At 48.6% G+C, this 17,338-nt stretch overlaps 1 protein-coding gene across 1 annotated transcript in view; it reads left to right on the forward strand.

Moving 5' to 3' along the window:
* LOC148477374 (uncharacterized) overlaps positions 1 to 17,338 on the forward strand; it is a 78,321-nt gene that overhangs the window by 46,583 nt on the left and 14,400 nt on the right. The window lies entirely within an intron of this gene.

A 17,338-nucleotide genomic window follows, 5' to 3' on the forward strand; every position in this document is an offset into this window, starting at 1 on the left:
ATATATAAAAAATAACTTTTATTAGATATATTTTAAAATACCAAAAACAAGTCTGAGCCTGTTACTTATTGGCATTACTGTTGGAATAACAGCTATAAATTATCACAAGCAGAACACGAACATACATAGAACATAAGACAACATATAATACAATACTTATCACAATTATGTGAAGCTAAGTGAAATATTACAAATAGGTCTATAATTCTCTGTCTCATACAATATTGAGACCTATATAAAACATATGCTAGTTCAATGACCTCATAATGTCGTCATAGCACAATGGCTAATCAGAATTACGGCAGAAGCATACAAGGAAATCTTCTAGAAAAGAATGTGATAATAACCATACAATATTCAATATAGGTTACGTGAGATATCACAGCACAATAACACTGAACAGTAATCAGAGAAATACAATTATAAGGGGGTCAGATGAAATAATAGCTGACCCTGCAAATATCAAAATGAATATAAGTAAATCACAGGTTGTAATGAGAGGCAGATCACACGTAGGTCGCCTGTGATGCCACCCAGGTACTTGTAGACAGTAAGGTTATAGGAAAAAGTAAAGCTACTCCTTTATGTGGAGTTTACAAAATAGCAGCTGCTGCATGCCATTGTATAACCATTGAATGGCATGTGAGCGTACTATAAAGGTACTCCCAGGGTAGGGAATAAGTACAATGAGTATCTGCTGTTGGACTGCGTTAAAAAGAAGGTCCTGGTGTAAACATTGCAGGAACCTCTAATAGGCGCACCCCAATGAGAGTACTCATAGAGACAATAGTTATCGTAATGAGATAACACAGCATAGGTTTGTGATCTGTGCTGCTGCCAGTCATATACCAAAGGTAGTGGTGAGTGGTGGGAAACCCAGATCGCATATGCAGTGATAGGAAGAAAGAGTATGAGTGTAGCTGCACTATGGCTAGTACAGGACAAATGGAGCTCTGTTGCCCTAAAGGTATTGCAGGGTCACAAACTTGTCTCTGTTAAATAAAGCCACTCAGTGCGCTAAAGAAAGTGTAGTATGAAAAGTACCTGAGCGCTCACCTCCAGGGAGCCGGTGTGTAGTATAGAAAATCTGCCACTAGAAGAGCCTGTCAGTATGCTGCCATGACGAATCCCGCCTGTACACAGCCGGATTCGCGGGTCTGAGACGCGCGTTTCACTGTCGCTTCCTCAGTCAGATGCAGTGAAACATTTCTTTAGCGCACTGAGTGGCTTTATTTAACAGAGACAAGTTTGTGACCCTGCAATACCTTTAGGGCAACAGAGCTCCACTTGTCCTGTACTAGCCATAGTGCAGCTACACTCATACTCTTTTTTCCTATCACTGCATATGCGATCTGGGTTTCCCACCACTCACCACTACCTTTGGTATATGACTGGCAGCAGCACAGATCGCAAACCTATGCTGTGATATTTCATTACGATAACTATTGTCTCTATGAGTACTCTCATTGGGGTGCGCCTATTAGAGGTTCCTGCAATGTTTACACCAGGACCTTCTTTTTAACGCAGTCCAACAGCAGATACTCATTGTACTTATTCCCTACCCTGGTAGTACCTTTATAGTACGCTCACATGCCATTCAATGGTTATACAATGGCATGCAGCAGATGCTATTTTGTAAACTCCACATAAAGGAGTAGCTTTACCTTTTCCTATAACCTTACTGTCTACAAGTACCTGGATGGCATCACAGGCGACCTACGTGTGATCTGCCTCTCATTACAACCTGTGATTTACTTATATTCATTTTGATATTTGCAGGGTCAGCTATTATTTCATCTGACCCCCTTATCATTGTATTTCTCTGATTACTGTTCAGTGTTATTGTGCTGTGATATCTCGCGTAACCTATATTGAATATTGTATGGTTATTATCACATTCTTTTCTAGAAGATTTGCTTGTATGCTTCTGCCGTAATTCTGATTAGCCATTGTGCTATGACGACATTATGAGGTCATTGAACTAGCATATGTTTTATATAGGTCTCAATATTGTATGAGACAGAGAATTATAGACCTATTTGTAATATTTCACTTAGCTTCACATAATTGTGATAAGTATTGTATTATATGTTGTCTTATGTTCTATGTATGTTCGTGTTCTGCTTGTGATAATTTATAGCTGTTATTCCAACAGTAATGCCAATAAGTAACAGGCTCAGACTTGTTTTTGGTATTTTAAAATATATCTAATAAAAGTTATTTTTTATATATTATTCTTATTATAACCTTTACATTCGAGTGCCCCCAACAAGAGAGTTTTCTTCTTCTTCCCCATACTACGTTTATCTATACTCTCATGGGGAGCACCTCCACACTTTACAATATTTTTGCTTGACACCTATACTAGGGTTTGATATTTATAATTGTGGATTTTCATTATTCTTTTGACTAATTATATCCAATATATTATATCCTGTGCTCAAACTATATCCCCCTATTCCCCCCTTCCCTGGTCATTTATGTTTATAAATTCCTTAGAGAGGTCTGACCTGCCGTAACTGTGCATATGGGCAGAGCCGTAACTATCTAGTTCCCTGTACCAGACAGAGCAGTGGTGCCTGCCCCCTCATTATTTAAATAGGGACATAATATAGTGCACCTGAAGAAGGGCCAAGGCCTCTTGGGGAAGGGCCAGGGAAGAGATGGGGAGGCCAAGAGATGCTGGGGATAAATAGGGACATAATATAGTGCACCTGAGAGAGGGCCATGGCCTCATGGGGAAGGGCCAGGGTAGAGGTAGGGGAGGACAGGAGATGCTGGGGATAAATAGGGACATAATATAGTGCACCTGAGAGAGGGCCATGGCCTCATGGGGAAGGGCCAGGGAAGAGATAGAGGAGGCCAGGAGATGCTGGGGATGAATAGGGACATAATATAGTGCACCTGAGAGAGGGCCATGGCCTCATGGGGAAGGGCCAGGGAAGAGATAGGGGAGGCCAGGAGATGCTGGGGATAAATAGGGACATAATATAGTGCACCTGAGAGAGGGCCATGGCCTCATGGGGAAGGGCCAGGGAAGAGATAGGGGAGGCCAGGAGATGCTGGGGATGAATAGGGACATAATATAGTGCACCTGAGAGAGGGCCATGGCCTCATGGGGAAGGGCCAGGGAAGAGATAGGGGAGGCCAGGAGATGCTGGGGATAAATAGGGACATAATATAGTGCACCTGAGAGAGGGCCATGGCCTCATGGGGAAGGGCCAGGGAAGAGATAGGGGAGGCCAGGAGATGCTGGGGATGAATAGGGACATAATATAGTGCACCTGAGAGAGGGCCATGGCCTCATGGGGAAGGGCCAGGGAAGAGTTAGGGGAGGCCAGGAGATGCTGGGGATAAATAGGGACATAATATAGTGCACCTGCGAGAGGGCCATGGCCTCATGGGGAAGGGCCAGGGTAGATGTAGGGGAGGCCAGGAGATGCTGGGGATGAATAGGGACATAATATAGTGCACCTGAGAGAGGGCCATGGCCTCATGGGGAAGGGCCAGGGAAGAGCTAGGGGAGGCCAGGAGATGCTGGGGATGAATAGGGACTTAATATAGTGCACCTGAGAGAGGGCCATGGCCTCATGGGGAAGGGCCAGGGAAGAGATAGGGGAGGACAGGAGATGCTGGGGATAAATAGGGACATAATATAGTGCACCTGAGAGAGGGCCATGGCCTCATGGGGAAGTGCCAGGGAAGAGATAAGGGCGGCCATGAGATGCTGGGGATAAATAGGGACATAGCATAGTGCACCTGAGAGAGGGCCATGACCTCATGGGGAAGGGCCAGGGAAGAGATAGGGGAGGCCAGGAGATGCTGGGGATAAATAGGGACATAATATAGTGTACCTGAGAGAGGGCCTTGGCCTCATGGGGAAGGGCCAGAGAAGAGATAGGGGAAGCCAGGAGATGATGGGGATGAATAGGGATATAATATAGTGCACCTGAGAGAGGGCCATGGCCTCATGGGGAAGGGCCAGGGAAGATATAGGGGAGGCCAGCAGATGCTGGGGATAAAGAAGAGAAAGCTACAAGGGACAATGATAATAAAGATAAAAACTGACAGGCCCAAACAACGCCCCCTGCGTGCATTTTTTTCACCATACACCCCCTTGCACAATACCACGATTCCTTTATGAGTCCCTTTAGATCACACAGGAATAACTCAATAGCAAAGGTACAATGTTATTTTACGCACACACTATAGTCATCTAAAAACAGCACTGCAAACTATACACCTATATACAGAATTTCCAGTAGTATTAGCTAACTTTGGGTATCACATCATGTTCCTAAAGCAGAGGTACCTTGGTATTAGAAGTGGGAACAGTTACTGCATCACACTTACCCTCATGGGCTGGGGGGAACACTACGCCTCAGATAGGCTGCCGTGTGCCTCCATGCTTCTCAGGGAAATGGCTTTGTCATAATGCACGGTCTGTGGACAGCAGGCTGGCAGGATCTCCTGACTCCGGTACCCAGCTCTGCCACTCAGGCTAGGAACTCCACTCCACTCGTATCTCAGATCTCTCGGAAAATCCCTCAGTTTGCTATTTTAATACCTGATTTTCCCACAATTAGTTGACACCCCTGAGGCCTGTTATTGGGTGGTTTGAATGCAGGGTCTGGCTACAGAGCAGTTAGTGAGTCTGTTGTTCCTTACTCCCCCCTGTGGATTTCAGGTGCTGGCCAGTGTCACAAAGGCCACACTAATACAAAGGAAACTTAAGCATATTGATAAGGGGGCTGGCTCCCCTGGGGCTATAGAAGGAGTCCCTGTTAACCCTTTCTTGTCATTTGTGATGTCAGAGGCAGGGGTGGATCTAGACTCTTGCTTTAGGGGGGGCGGGTGTATGTGTTGTGTTTGCATATTATATATATTCCATAGACAAAAAACCTTACGGTTTCACATGACCCTTTAAAGCTGCTTAGACATGATCTATAACTCCAAAAAGCAATGAAATTCCGATTATTAAGGCTGATGCCTTAATGGATGTGTTCCTTGCGTAATACAGATATGGTATGCCATGACACCATGTGGTTAACGGCAGATTCAGAACTCTCACAGAGTGGGATTGCTGTCACTCACAAAATGGTAGAGCTAATTCACAGAATTGTGAGCTCATTGGAATACACACATGCAGTCTATGCAACAGAGGTCTGAGCAGTGCCCACAATCCTCCCATTCGGTCACCACAATATATCCATCTAATTTATTATGCACATTCAGCTCCCTAATTGCTAAAACTATCATACTCTGTCTATTCATGTTCACTATCTGCGACTCCATGCTGCTATATATTCCCCAATCCCTACATCTGTGTGTTCTCCCAACTGTGCTAGTCTGCATGCCCTCATCCACACCAATATGTCTTTCCCCATGTGCACCACCCTGTCTGCCTTTATGCGTGCACTGTGTTTCCTTAAAATTGCACCACTACCTTGCCCCCAGCCACGTCACTCTGTCTTCTCCTCATCTTTGCCACTCTGTCCCCCCCAACCATGCCACTCTCTTTCCCCTCCCAACCGCACCACTCTGTCTTCCCCTCATCTCTGCCACTCTTTTTTCCTCCATGTGCACCACTCTATTCCCCCCAACCGTGCTACTCTGTCTTTCCCCTCCCAACCGCACCACTCTGTTTTTCCCAATCCCTATTGTGTGTTCTCCTAATTTTGCTAGTCTGTATTCCTCACCCACACCAATATGTCTTTACCCATCTGTGCTGCTCAATCTACCCGCATCCATGCTACTCTGTATTCCCCATTCATGTTGCTCTGTTCCCCCAAACCGTGCCACTCTGTCAACCCATCTGCATCACTTTGGCTCGCCCCATCTGTACTGCTTAATCTTCCCCTCTGCACGCCTTTCTACCTGCCCCATCCATAATGCCCTGTCTTCTCCCTCCATCTACCATGCTCTTATCTCATCTGTGCAGCTCTATATTTTGCTCAGACCTCAGTTGCATAGACTGCATGTGTGTATTCCAGTGAGCACACAATTCTGTGAATTAGCTGCTCCACCATTTTGTGAGTGACAGCAATCTCACTCTGTGAGAGTGTTGAATCTGCAGTTAGCCACAGGGTGTGATGGCATACCATATCTGTATTACGCAAGGAACACGTCCATTAAGGTGTCAGCCTTAATGATCGGAATTTAATTTAATTTTTTAAGTTTGAGGGCAGAAATTCAGTAGGTTTTGTGAAATTCCAATCATGTCTAAGCAGCCTTAATGGGACATGTGAAACCGTAAATTTTTTTGTCTTTGGAATTTCATATCTTTTTTTATAATTTATTAACCATCAGGGTTTGGAGGAGCAAACTGAGCCACCTACAGGGGAAAAGGGCAAGACAATGCTACAAACAATGCTACACTAGTGCAGGTGGAGGAGGGGCCAGCACACAGGAGGTGGTTTGGGCATGCAGAGGGGTTGGCTGCAGGCATGCGGGACAGCGGCAGCAGCGGGGGTGTGGGGCAGCGGCAGCAGCAAGGGTGCAGAGCAGTGGCAGCAGCAGGGCAGTGCACAGGGGCATCAGCGGGCGACAGAGGGCTCATCGGCACTGGGCATGCATCTGAGAAAATAAAATCAATAAGACACGGATGCATGGACGTATTCATGAGATCCATCTATACATCTATGTTAAAAATTGAGGGCTTCATTCAGAGGCGGCCATACGGTCTACGACCACATGGCCGCCTCGATGTTTGTCCAGTGCGCATGCGCACGAGGGAGCCAGCTCCTTCGTGCACATGCGTGAGACCTGCTACGACCGACAGTGCCGGTCGTAGCAGGTCTCTTTTCAAAGGGGGTGAGCTGTCAATGTCGATTGACAGCTCGCCCCATTTGGAAGGCGGGCCGGGGGGGTGTCAGCCCAAATGGAGGCGTTCCCATGAGGCCCCATAGACATCACTAGCTCTCCGGGGCTTACGACAAGTGAGACCCTACCCTATGACCATCGCGACCATCACCCTAGCGGTCATTACAGCTGTGGGTGTAAACCCACAGCCTAACAACCAAAACAGAGGTGGCCGGTCAGGATGCAAGCGGCCGCCCAGTTTCTGAGCGACCGCTTGCATCCTCCGACCGCCTCTGAATGAGGGCCTGAATGTGTAAAATAAAAAAGGAGCCCCCCCCAAGGCAAAACAAGCAGCCAGTCCTGGTTGTGTTTAAATACAGGGAAAAAAATACGTAGGGGTCCCCTGTACTTAAGCACTACCAGCACCGGGCTAGTCAGAACCAGTCCTGGTTCCCAGAATACAGGGAACAAATTACATAGTGGTCCCCCTTATTCAGCGCAACCAGCACAGGGCTCTGAGCTGGCCCTGTTTCTGGAAATACAGGGGAAAAATCAAAGGGTCCCCCTGTACTTACCAGTACCAGCACCAGACTCTTTCTAACGGGGGTTGATGCCACAGCCATGGGTGCCCTTTCACCGGGCACCCCAGCCGAAGCATCACCCCTGACCGCTAGTCAGCTCAGGCCGAGGATCCCTGATGAGCTGGGGACCCCCCAATAAAGGGGTCCCCCTCTCCAGGGCAACCCAGGCCCAGGCTGATAGCCCGGGGCTGTCCCCAACATCCCTAGGCAGTGGGTGCTGGGTTGATTGTGTTGTGTGGTGCATATGAAAATATAAATATTGTCTTTTTCAGTAGTACTACAGGTCCCAGGAGGCATCCACACATACCTGCACTTGGAGAACCACAAGTACCAGCAGGAGGGGCATTAAGGGCCTGCTGGTACCTATAGTATCCCTGCAAAAGAAATATTAAAATAAAACACACACACACCGTTTTATAAAGTATTTTATTTTGCTGCACCTTCACCTGGGGTGCGGCAGCCTTTAAGCTCTTTTCCCTGGCTGCTGCCCATCCAGGGCTTCTGCGGCATCTTCATGCTTCAGCTGGTCTTCTCTCCAGCTCCCCGGCCGATGACTAACTGGATGGCACCTCACGCTGTCTGTATATAAGCTAGCCAAGGGGGTGGGGTGATGACATCATGATCCATGATTGGCTCGCAGCGGCCATCTTTGAATTTCAAAAGCGCTGAAGTGCCATTTTTGAAAAGGGCACACTCGGTTGTCACCATTGAAGTCAATGCTGAGAACAGCTCATTGGCTGGGAGGCGGAAGGCTCACCTCTCTCAGCTATGAGCGCTCCGCACCGGGATTTCTGGACTGAAATCTCGGACGGAGCTGTCATTCGGGTAGTAGCCTTGTCTAGGAATACTACTAATGTACGAGGGTCCATGTTTTTTCATTTTTTTTGTTGCCAAGACCTTGGATTGCCTGAAGAGAACAGATCCACATATAGGAGGAGGTGAGTATGAATTTTTTATTACAGGTACTCCATAGGATTATCTACTGGAGAAGAGGACAGATTGGCTTCATGGATACTAGGTGAGTATGTGAGATAGTGTGTATGCATGTGTGAGTACATGTGTGTGTGCATGGTTGTTTTAATAAAGTGTTACTTTTCTACGGTGTGTGTTCTGTGGTTTTTTAATATTGCAATTTGCTGTGGAACTACAGGTACCAGCATCCCTGTAATGCCCCGCAGGCTGATACTTGTGGTTCTCCCCATACCAGCATGCAGGGGAGGCTTGCAGAGAACTGTAATTCCACAGCAAAAGACAATATTTTAACTCTTTACTTGCACAACACTTTACACAATCAACCCAGCACCCACCACTCCAGGGGTGCTGGGGATAGCCCCGGGCTATCAGCTTGGGGTGCACTGGAGAGGGGGACCCCTTTATTGGGGGGGGTCTCTAACTCCCCAGGGATCCCCGGCCTGGGTTGACTAGCGGTAAGGGGTGATTCTTCGGCTGGGTGGCCCGCTGAAAGGGCTCCCCTGGCTGTGGCATCAGCCCCCCCCCCCCCACTAGAAGGGATCCAGAGCTGGTTTTAAATATAAGGGGTACCTCATTTTTTTCAGCCTATATTTAAAACCAGGTCTGGCCCTGCTGCCTGGTGCTGGTTCTTAAATTATGGTGGAACCCTTATCGTTTTGTTCCCCGTAATTTTATGAACCAGGACTGGCTGGCAAGTCCAGGGCTGGTTAAGCTTTAGGAGGGGAGCCCTATGTCATTTTTTTTACATTTAACCTTTTTTTTTCACAATTTACAGACAGAAACATGCATGGATCACAGTGATCTGTGTATGTTTCTGCCAAACTCGCAGATCACAGGCAGGTGTATTTATTTCACAAGTTTTTACAGGAGAGTTTTTCCATCTCATGAGAGTTTAGAAACGCTCTGATTGGTAAATTCCCGAATCCTATCTTCACCAGTGAAAAGGTTCTTGTGTTTTGCCGATGGTGAACTGAAGAGAGTTTACTAACTCTTCAGTATTTTCCCATAGCAAAGGAGATCTCTCTCCCGAGTTTGACATTAGTAAATTTGCGAGTGGGAAAAATTGACCAAACTTTTCCAGAGTTTGCAAACTCTCCCAGACTCGAATCTTAGTCAATTTACCCCTACGTATCTGTGATACCCCAGAGTGTGTTTGAGCATCTATTGATAAGTAATTTCTCACCATTCTAGTCATACCTCTTTCTTCTACTTTTCCATGCCACAACAGAGAGGCAGGTGGTACCCAAACAACAACACTATAAATGAGACGATAAATAAAACAGTGTTCACTTTACTAAGTTGGAACTCTTCAACAACTTTGGGTCTCCTTAAGCACACAGTTAGCAACAACAGTTAAATATATATCACAATATATAGCACAATATAATATATTTATGCTATACTTTACATTTATATCACATCACCAATTCTCAGGAATTACTACATCCAGTTACTAAGTTGACAACCATACATTATCTTGCTGTACTAATAGTTAACATATACTGTAAGATATAGGCAATGTACTCACACAAAATAAATGTAACTCTCTAAGAATGTCCCCTGGCCAGTTTTAAACGTTGGTGCACATATATGGGAAATCTACTACCCGTGTTATGTGGACTCCTTTGTAATTATGTTCTGGTAAGTATGGGTGACATTAGGGATTGTCCTCCTGTGATAGTCTGGTAATGCAGATGTCATTATACACAGAGAGTGAGGGCTGCCACTGTCTGTGCTGGTCTGTATACAGTAGTATAACCCTCTACTGAGGTACAGCTGGAGCTCAGCACTATATATCTCAGCAGTACTCACTGGCTCCTTGTTCTCAGCTCAGCACCACATTCAGTCTGCCAGTCTATGGAAGCCAGGACTCATATTAGTGTCTCTCCAGGGTCTGCCTCCAGTTATACAGCCACCTCCCTGGGTCTGCCTCCAGTTATACAGCCACCTCGCTGGGCCTGCCCCCAGTTATACAGCCACCTACCAGGGTCTGCCCCCAATTATACAGCCACCTTCCTTGGCCTACCTCCAGTTATACAGCCACCTCCCAGGATCTGCCTCCAGTTATATAGCCACCTCCCTGGGTCTGCCTCCAGTTATACAGCCACCTCCCTGGGTCTGCTCCCAGTTATACAGGCACCTCCCAGGGTCTGCCTCCAGTTATACAGGCACCTCCCTGGGTCTGCCTCGAGTTATACAGCCATCTCCCAGGGTCTGCCCCCAGTTATACAGCCACCTCCCAGGGTCTGCCCCCAGTTATACAGCCACCTCCCAGGGTCTGCCTCCAGTTATACAGCCACCTCCCAGGGTCTGCCCCCAGTTATACAGCCACCTCCCAGGGCCTGCCCCCAGTTATACAGCCACCTCCCAGGGTCTGCCTCCAGTTATACAGCCACCTCCCAGGGTCTGCCCCCAGTTATACAGCCACCTACCAGGGTCTGACCCCAGTTATACAGCCACCTACCAGGGTCTGCCCCCAGTTATACAGCCACCTACCAGGGTCTGCCCCCAGTTATACAGCCACCTCCCTGGGCCTGCCCCCAGTTATACAGCCACCTCCCAGGGTCTGCCTCCAGTTATATAGCCACCTCCCTGGGTCTGCCCCCAGTTATACAGCCACCTCCCTGGCCCTGCCTCCAGTTATACAGCCACCTCCCTGGGTCTGCCTCCAGTTATACAGCCACCTCCCAGGGTCTGCCCCCAGTTATACAGCCACCTCCCAGGGTCTGCCCCCAGTTATACAGCCACCTCCCAGGGTCTGCCTCCAGTTATACTGCCACCTCCGTGGGTCTGCCTCCAGTTATACAGCCACATACCTGGGCCTGCCTCCAGTTATACTGTCCCCTCCCAGGTTCTGCCTCGAGTTATACAGCCACCTATCAGGGTCTGCCTCCAGTTATACAGCCACCTCCCAGGGTCTGCCCCCAGTTATATAGCCACCTCCCTGGGTCTGCCCCCAGTTATAAAGCCACATACCTAGGCCTGCCTCCAGTTATACTGCCCCCTCCCAGGTTCTGCCTCGAGTTATACAGCCACCTCCCAGGGTCTGCCTCCAGTTATATAGCCACCTCCCTGGGTCTGCCCCCAGTTATACAGCCACCTCCCTGGCCCTGCCTCCAGTTATACAGCCACCTCCCTGGGTCTGCCTCCAGTTATACAGCCACCTCCCAGGGTCTGCCCCCAGTTATACAGCCACCTCCCAGGGTCTGCCCCCAGTTATACAGCCACCTCCCAGGGTCTGCCTCCAGTTATACTGCCACCTCCGTGGGTCTGCCTCCAGTTATACAGCCACATACCTGGGCCTGCCTCCAGTTATACTGTCCCCTCCCAGGTTCTGCCTCGAGTTATACAGCCACCTATCAGGGTCTGCCTCCAGTTATACAGCCACCTCCCAGGGTCTGCCCCCAGTTATATAGCCACCTCCCTGGGTCTGCCCCCAGTTATAAAGCCACATACCTAGGCCTGCCTCCAGTTATACTGCCCCCTCCCAGGTTCTGCATCGAGTTATACAGCCACCTATCAGGGTCTTCCCCCAGTTATATAGCCACCTCCCTGGGTCTGCCCCCAGTTATACAGCCACCTCCCTAGGTCTGCCCCCAGTTATGCAGCCACCTCCCTGGGTCTGCCTTGATGTGCCGTCAGCAGCAGTGACACATGTAGGCACTGACCATGGACATCTCAGTACATTCACATTCTGACACAGCTGTACACCAGGGAAGGGCATTGCAGTGGAATTCGCCTAAAGTCGCAGCAAAAGAAGCAATAAAGGTGACAACTGCATCCAATTCCGAATCAGGCCCTATGAGAAGTGATCCTGCCCCTCTTCTCAGACCACACCCCCATTAGGGCTACTTCCATGAACTTCCCAGGCTGGTTTTTCATCCCAATCTGCCCCCGCCCCTGCCCACCACTCCACTTCTTGCTATCATAACTTCTGCGGGGAGGGGGTGTGGGTAAATTTTTGCTGGCAGTATTTTGGGCCAGTCCATCCTTTCTTCTCTATCCAGAAGGTAGGGCATGACGTCATCATCCGGCATTCTGGGAGGAGCACTGCAGTGCTGAGTACTGGACTGGTAGGGGGAGAGAGAGCACAGAGCTGCACATCTTGTTCCTGATTTTTTTTTTAGTGGGGGGGTTACACCATGAGTTACAGCAACCCTAGTGATGCCTCTGTGTACGTCCCATGGTTCCACCTAAAAAACAATATCTCAACAAATTTGTATTGTATCAATACCTCAGACATTCACGATGATCATCCGATAGTTTTAGTGCCACCAGCTCTATGCATGCTCACGTCCCGCTGCGTTGAACTTTTACCACCTTGTCTTTCCACATTGCATATTATTTTGCCCGGTGTGTTTTATATATATATATATATATATATATATATATGATTATCCATTTAGTCGACATCGACTTTCGGACACTTTATGGATCGGTGAACGCCACGCTTCTCTTTCTCTGACCGCTTACTTCAGGTCATTTATGGGCATGTTCATGTCAGCCTTTATTGTGTCCAGCCAACGAGTTCTTTGGCGTCCTCTTCTTCTGGACCCGCTGACAAATCCAAGCATTAGCGCTGTTTCTAGGGAATTAGCCCGCATGACATGTCCAAAATACGAGAGTCGTTGTTTGGTGATCCTGCCTTCTAATGATACTTTTGGTGTAACCCGCTCTAGGATTGCTTTGTTCGTAGTCATTGCTGTCCATGGTATGCGCAGCATTCGCCTCCAGCACCACAATTCAAAAGCGTTGATTCTCTTGCGATCTGCCTTCTTGATTGTTCAGGTTTCGCATGCATACATAAAGATCGGAAAACAATTGCATTGACAAACCGTGCTTTTGTTGCGCTGCTGATATCGTTGCTCTTCCATATCTTCATCATTCCTAGCAGAGCATTGCGGCCAAGTGAAATTCGTCGCTTTATTTCAGTAGATGATTCTCCACTGCGATCAATCTTAGAACCCAGAAAGAGGAAGTCTTGTACCGATTCGACTTCCTTATTATCGATTGCAATATGGACTGCATCATCACTAGCCGTAGTTATTATCTTTGTTTTCTTGATGTTGAGGTACAGTCCCATGCTCTCGCTTTCTTCTTTGACTCTTCTGACCAGATATTCTAGGTCTTTTCTACTTTCAGCAAGCAGAGTCGTGTCATCGGCATATCGTAGATTGTTGATGTTCCTCCCTCCGATTTTTACTCCAATTGTAGACTCGTCCAAACTGCATCGTCTCATGATCATTTCGGCGTAAAGATTGAATAAAGCTGGCAATAGAATACAGCCTTGTCGAACGCATTTTCCGATCTTGTACCAATCCATGTTGCCAAAAGCTGTCCTGACTGTGGCTTCTTGACTCATGTAGAGCGATCGCATCAGTTTCTCCAGGTCATCCGGAATTGCCATCTGCCTTAAACATTTCCATAGCTTGTCGTGATCAACGCAATTGAATGCTTTGCTGTAGTTAAGAAGCAAATGTACACGTCCTTTTGATACTCTCGTTTCTTTTCCATAACCCATCGCAGGTTTGCAATTTGATCTTTGGTCCCCCAACTTTTTGCGAAATCCAGCCTGCATGTCTTGGAGCTCCTTCTCTACAAAGTAGGCCATGCGTCTTTGAATAATCTTCATCAATATTTTGCTTGCGTGCGATATGAGTGCAATAGTCTGATATATATATGGAATCAGTATGTAATACTGCCGGCCGATGGTTCTAATCCCGACAGCGGCAGCCGGGCAGAGGTGAAAATCTTGATTGATAATTAAGGTAAGTATCGCTAACCTAACCCCCCCCCCCATAACTCTAAACCTCCCTTAGGGATGCCTAACCCTAACCTCCCCCCCGGGGGTGCCGAACCCTAACCCCCCCTTCCCCTAGCCTAACCCTAACACTCCCGGGGAGGGTGCCTAGCCATAAATCCCCCCCGGGAGCCTCTAGCCTAATCCTTCACCCCCCCCCCCCCCCCGCGGCTGTCAGTGTCTGGTACCCGGCTTACCGTCGTTCGGTATGATGCCTGTCATTAGACCCTTGCCAGGATTAGACAGTCGGGATGCCGACGGTCGGCATTTAGACCATCGGCATCCTGACTGCATACCATACACACATATATATATATATATATTTATATATATATATATATATATATATATAATCAGAGACAGTGTGATTTCAAGATTTGTGCAAAAAATAGTGCTGTACTGTGACTGACGGAACTGCTCCTCTCTTTCCTTAATGAAAATTATTGCAAAATATTGCTGTATTTTATAATTCAATTAAAAAAAAATTCTGAGAGGCAGCTCTCTCCATGTGTGTGTGCGTCGGTTTGCAATCGCATTTCAAAAACATACTAGTAGGCTAAATGGCTACTAACCAAAAAATGTACAGAGTGTGTGTATGTTCCTATTCTGTGTGTGTGTGTAAGTGTGTGTGTGCGTGTATGTGTATGTGTGTGTGTGTATGTTCCTATTCTGTGTGTGTAGGTGTGTGTGTGCGTGTGATAGGGAATATAGGAACAAAAAGAGTTGGATGCAGGGAAGCCATCAGGTGCAGGTGTCCTATGGTTTCCCTCTGTGCATGCGTCTGGTTCCCACTGTACATCAGCCATGATGGTTACCGCACAGACACAGATCTCATTTTTGGTGGGCTTTCTGGGTGGTAACTTGTGGGCTAGCTAACAGTCACAGGCGTGTCACAGGTGTGTAGATGTCAGGGACTGTGTCTATAGATGTAGCTGCACTGACACTGGTGGCCAGTCTGACATAGGAAGGTGCAATGGCCGATAGTCATCTTTGTATGCACATCAATGGAATCACATTACAGCCGGTAGGTGTCTAATAGGATGCCCTTTGGCCACCAAATTATCATAAAGATGAAGCAGAGGCTGTACCCAAAGATGCCTCTGCAACTGCTTCCAGCTCAGAATCACCCCCATAGAGTGTTAGCTCCACCGGGGCATGGACTAATGCGAATGATGAAAATATTACATGTAAGGCACTGTGGAAGATGTGTGTGCGCAGGGCCAGATTAAGGGGGAGGCAACAGGGGTGGTCGTCCCTGGGCCCCCACACACGGAGGGGCCCCCACTAGCAGCGGTGCGCTGTCTGCGCCTGTCGCTAGTGTCCCCTCCGCTAGTGTAGTGTAGACCGCACAGTGAGCGCAGTCCACACTACATAGTGACATACACACAGCCGCCGGCAGCAGCTGTGTGTTTCTGTTACAGCAGCCGATGAGAGTCACACAGACTCTCATTGGCTGCTTCGTCAGCTGAGGGATGAGCTTCGCACTCATGAGCTTCGCCTTCCGGCTCCCCCCCGCAGCTGGTGATGATGGGAGAGACGTCATTACGCTGAAGTCTCTCCCATCTGTGCAACAGAAGAGCCGGGACTCGCGTCAGGAGTGGGGATTCAGGTAAGTTTTTTTTATGAGTGCTTGTGCATGTGGTGCAGCACTTTCACTGTATAGGGGTAAGCGCTACAGGCGTCCCTGAATCGGGAGGCCACTTCATGAGGGCATTGTATAGGGGGGGTGTGCTACTAGGGGCAATGCATAGGGGGGGGCTACTACTGGGAGCACTGTATACCGGAGGACTACTACTGGGAGCACTGTATACCGGAGGACTACTACTGGGAGCACTGTATACCGGAGGACTACTACTGGGGGCAGAGCATGGGCGACTACTAGTGGGGGCACTGTATAGGGGGGACTACTACTGGGGGCAGAGCATGGGGGGACTACTACTGGGGGCAGAGCATGGGGGGACTACTACTGGGGCACTGTATAGGGGGGACTACTACTGGGGCAGAGCATGGGGGGAATACTACTGGGGGAAGAGCCATGGGGGACTACTACTGGGGGAACTGTATAGGGGGGACTACTACTGGGGGCAGAGCATGGGGGGACTACTACTGGGGGAACTGTATGGGGGGACTACTACTGCAGGCAGAGCATGGAGGGACTACTACTGGGGGCAGAGCATGGGTGACAACTACTGGGGGCACTGTATAGAGGGGGACTACTACTGGGGGCAGAGCATGAGGGGGACTACTACTGGGGGCAGAGCATGGGGGGACTACTACTGGGGGCACTGTATACCGGGGCACTACTACACAGCATTGGGGACTACTAGTGGGGGCAATGTATAGGGGGGACTACAACTACTATGGGCAGAGCATGGGGGGACTACTACTGGGAGCAGAGCATGGGGGACTACTACTGGGGGCACTGTATAGGGAGGAATACTACTGGGGGCAGAGCATGGGGGACAACTACTGGGGGCAGATCATGGGAGGACTACTACTGGGGGAAGATCATGGGGGGACTACTACTGGGGGCAGAGCATGGGATGGAGTACTATTGGGGGCAGAGCATGGGGGGACTACTACTGGGGGCAGAGCATGGGGGGACAACTACTGGGGGCACTGTATAGGGGGTGACTACTACAAGGGCAGAGCATGGGGGGACTACTACTGGGGGCACTGTATTGGGAACTACTACTACTGGGGGAAATGCTTTTGTGGGAATACTACTGGAGGCACTATATAAAGGACACTGCATAGGCAAGATTACTACTGGACGCACTGTATAGGGGTGGACTACTACTGAGGGCAATGCATAGGGGGAACTTCTACTGAGGGCAATGCATAGGGGGAACCACTACTGGGGGCACTGTATAGGGGGGACCACTACTGTGGGCATTATATAAGGGGCACAGTATAGGGAAGACCAATACTGGGGCACTGTATAGGGGGACCACTGCTGTGGGCATTATATAAGGGGCACATCATAGGGAAGACTAATACTGGAGGCACTGCATAAGGGGCACTACTACAGGGGGCACTGCATAGTTAGGACTACTACAGGGGGCACTGCATAGGGAGGACTACTACAGGGGGCACTGCATAGGAGGGACCATTACTGGTGACATTGCATAAGGGGTAGTTGTACAGTGGACATTGCAAGAGGGGCATTAAGGTGAATAGAAAG

This window comes from Taudactylus pleione, unplaced genomic scaffold (genome assembly GCF_031769625.1).
Source record: "Taudactylus pleione unplaced genomic scaffold, aTauple2 ptg000720l, whole genome shotgun sequence".
Classification (NCBI taxonomy): Eukaryota; Metazoa; Chordata; class Amphibia; order Anura; family Myobatrachidae; genus Taudactylus; species Taudactylus pleione.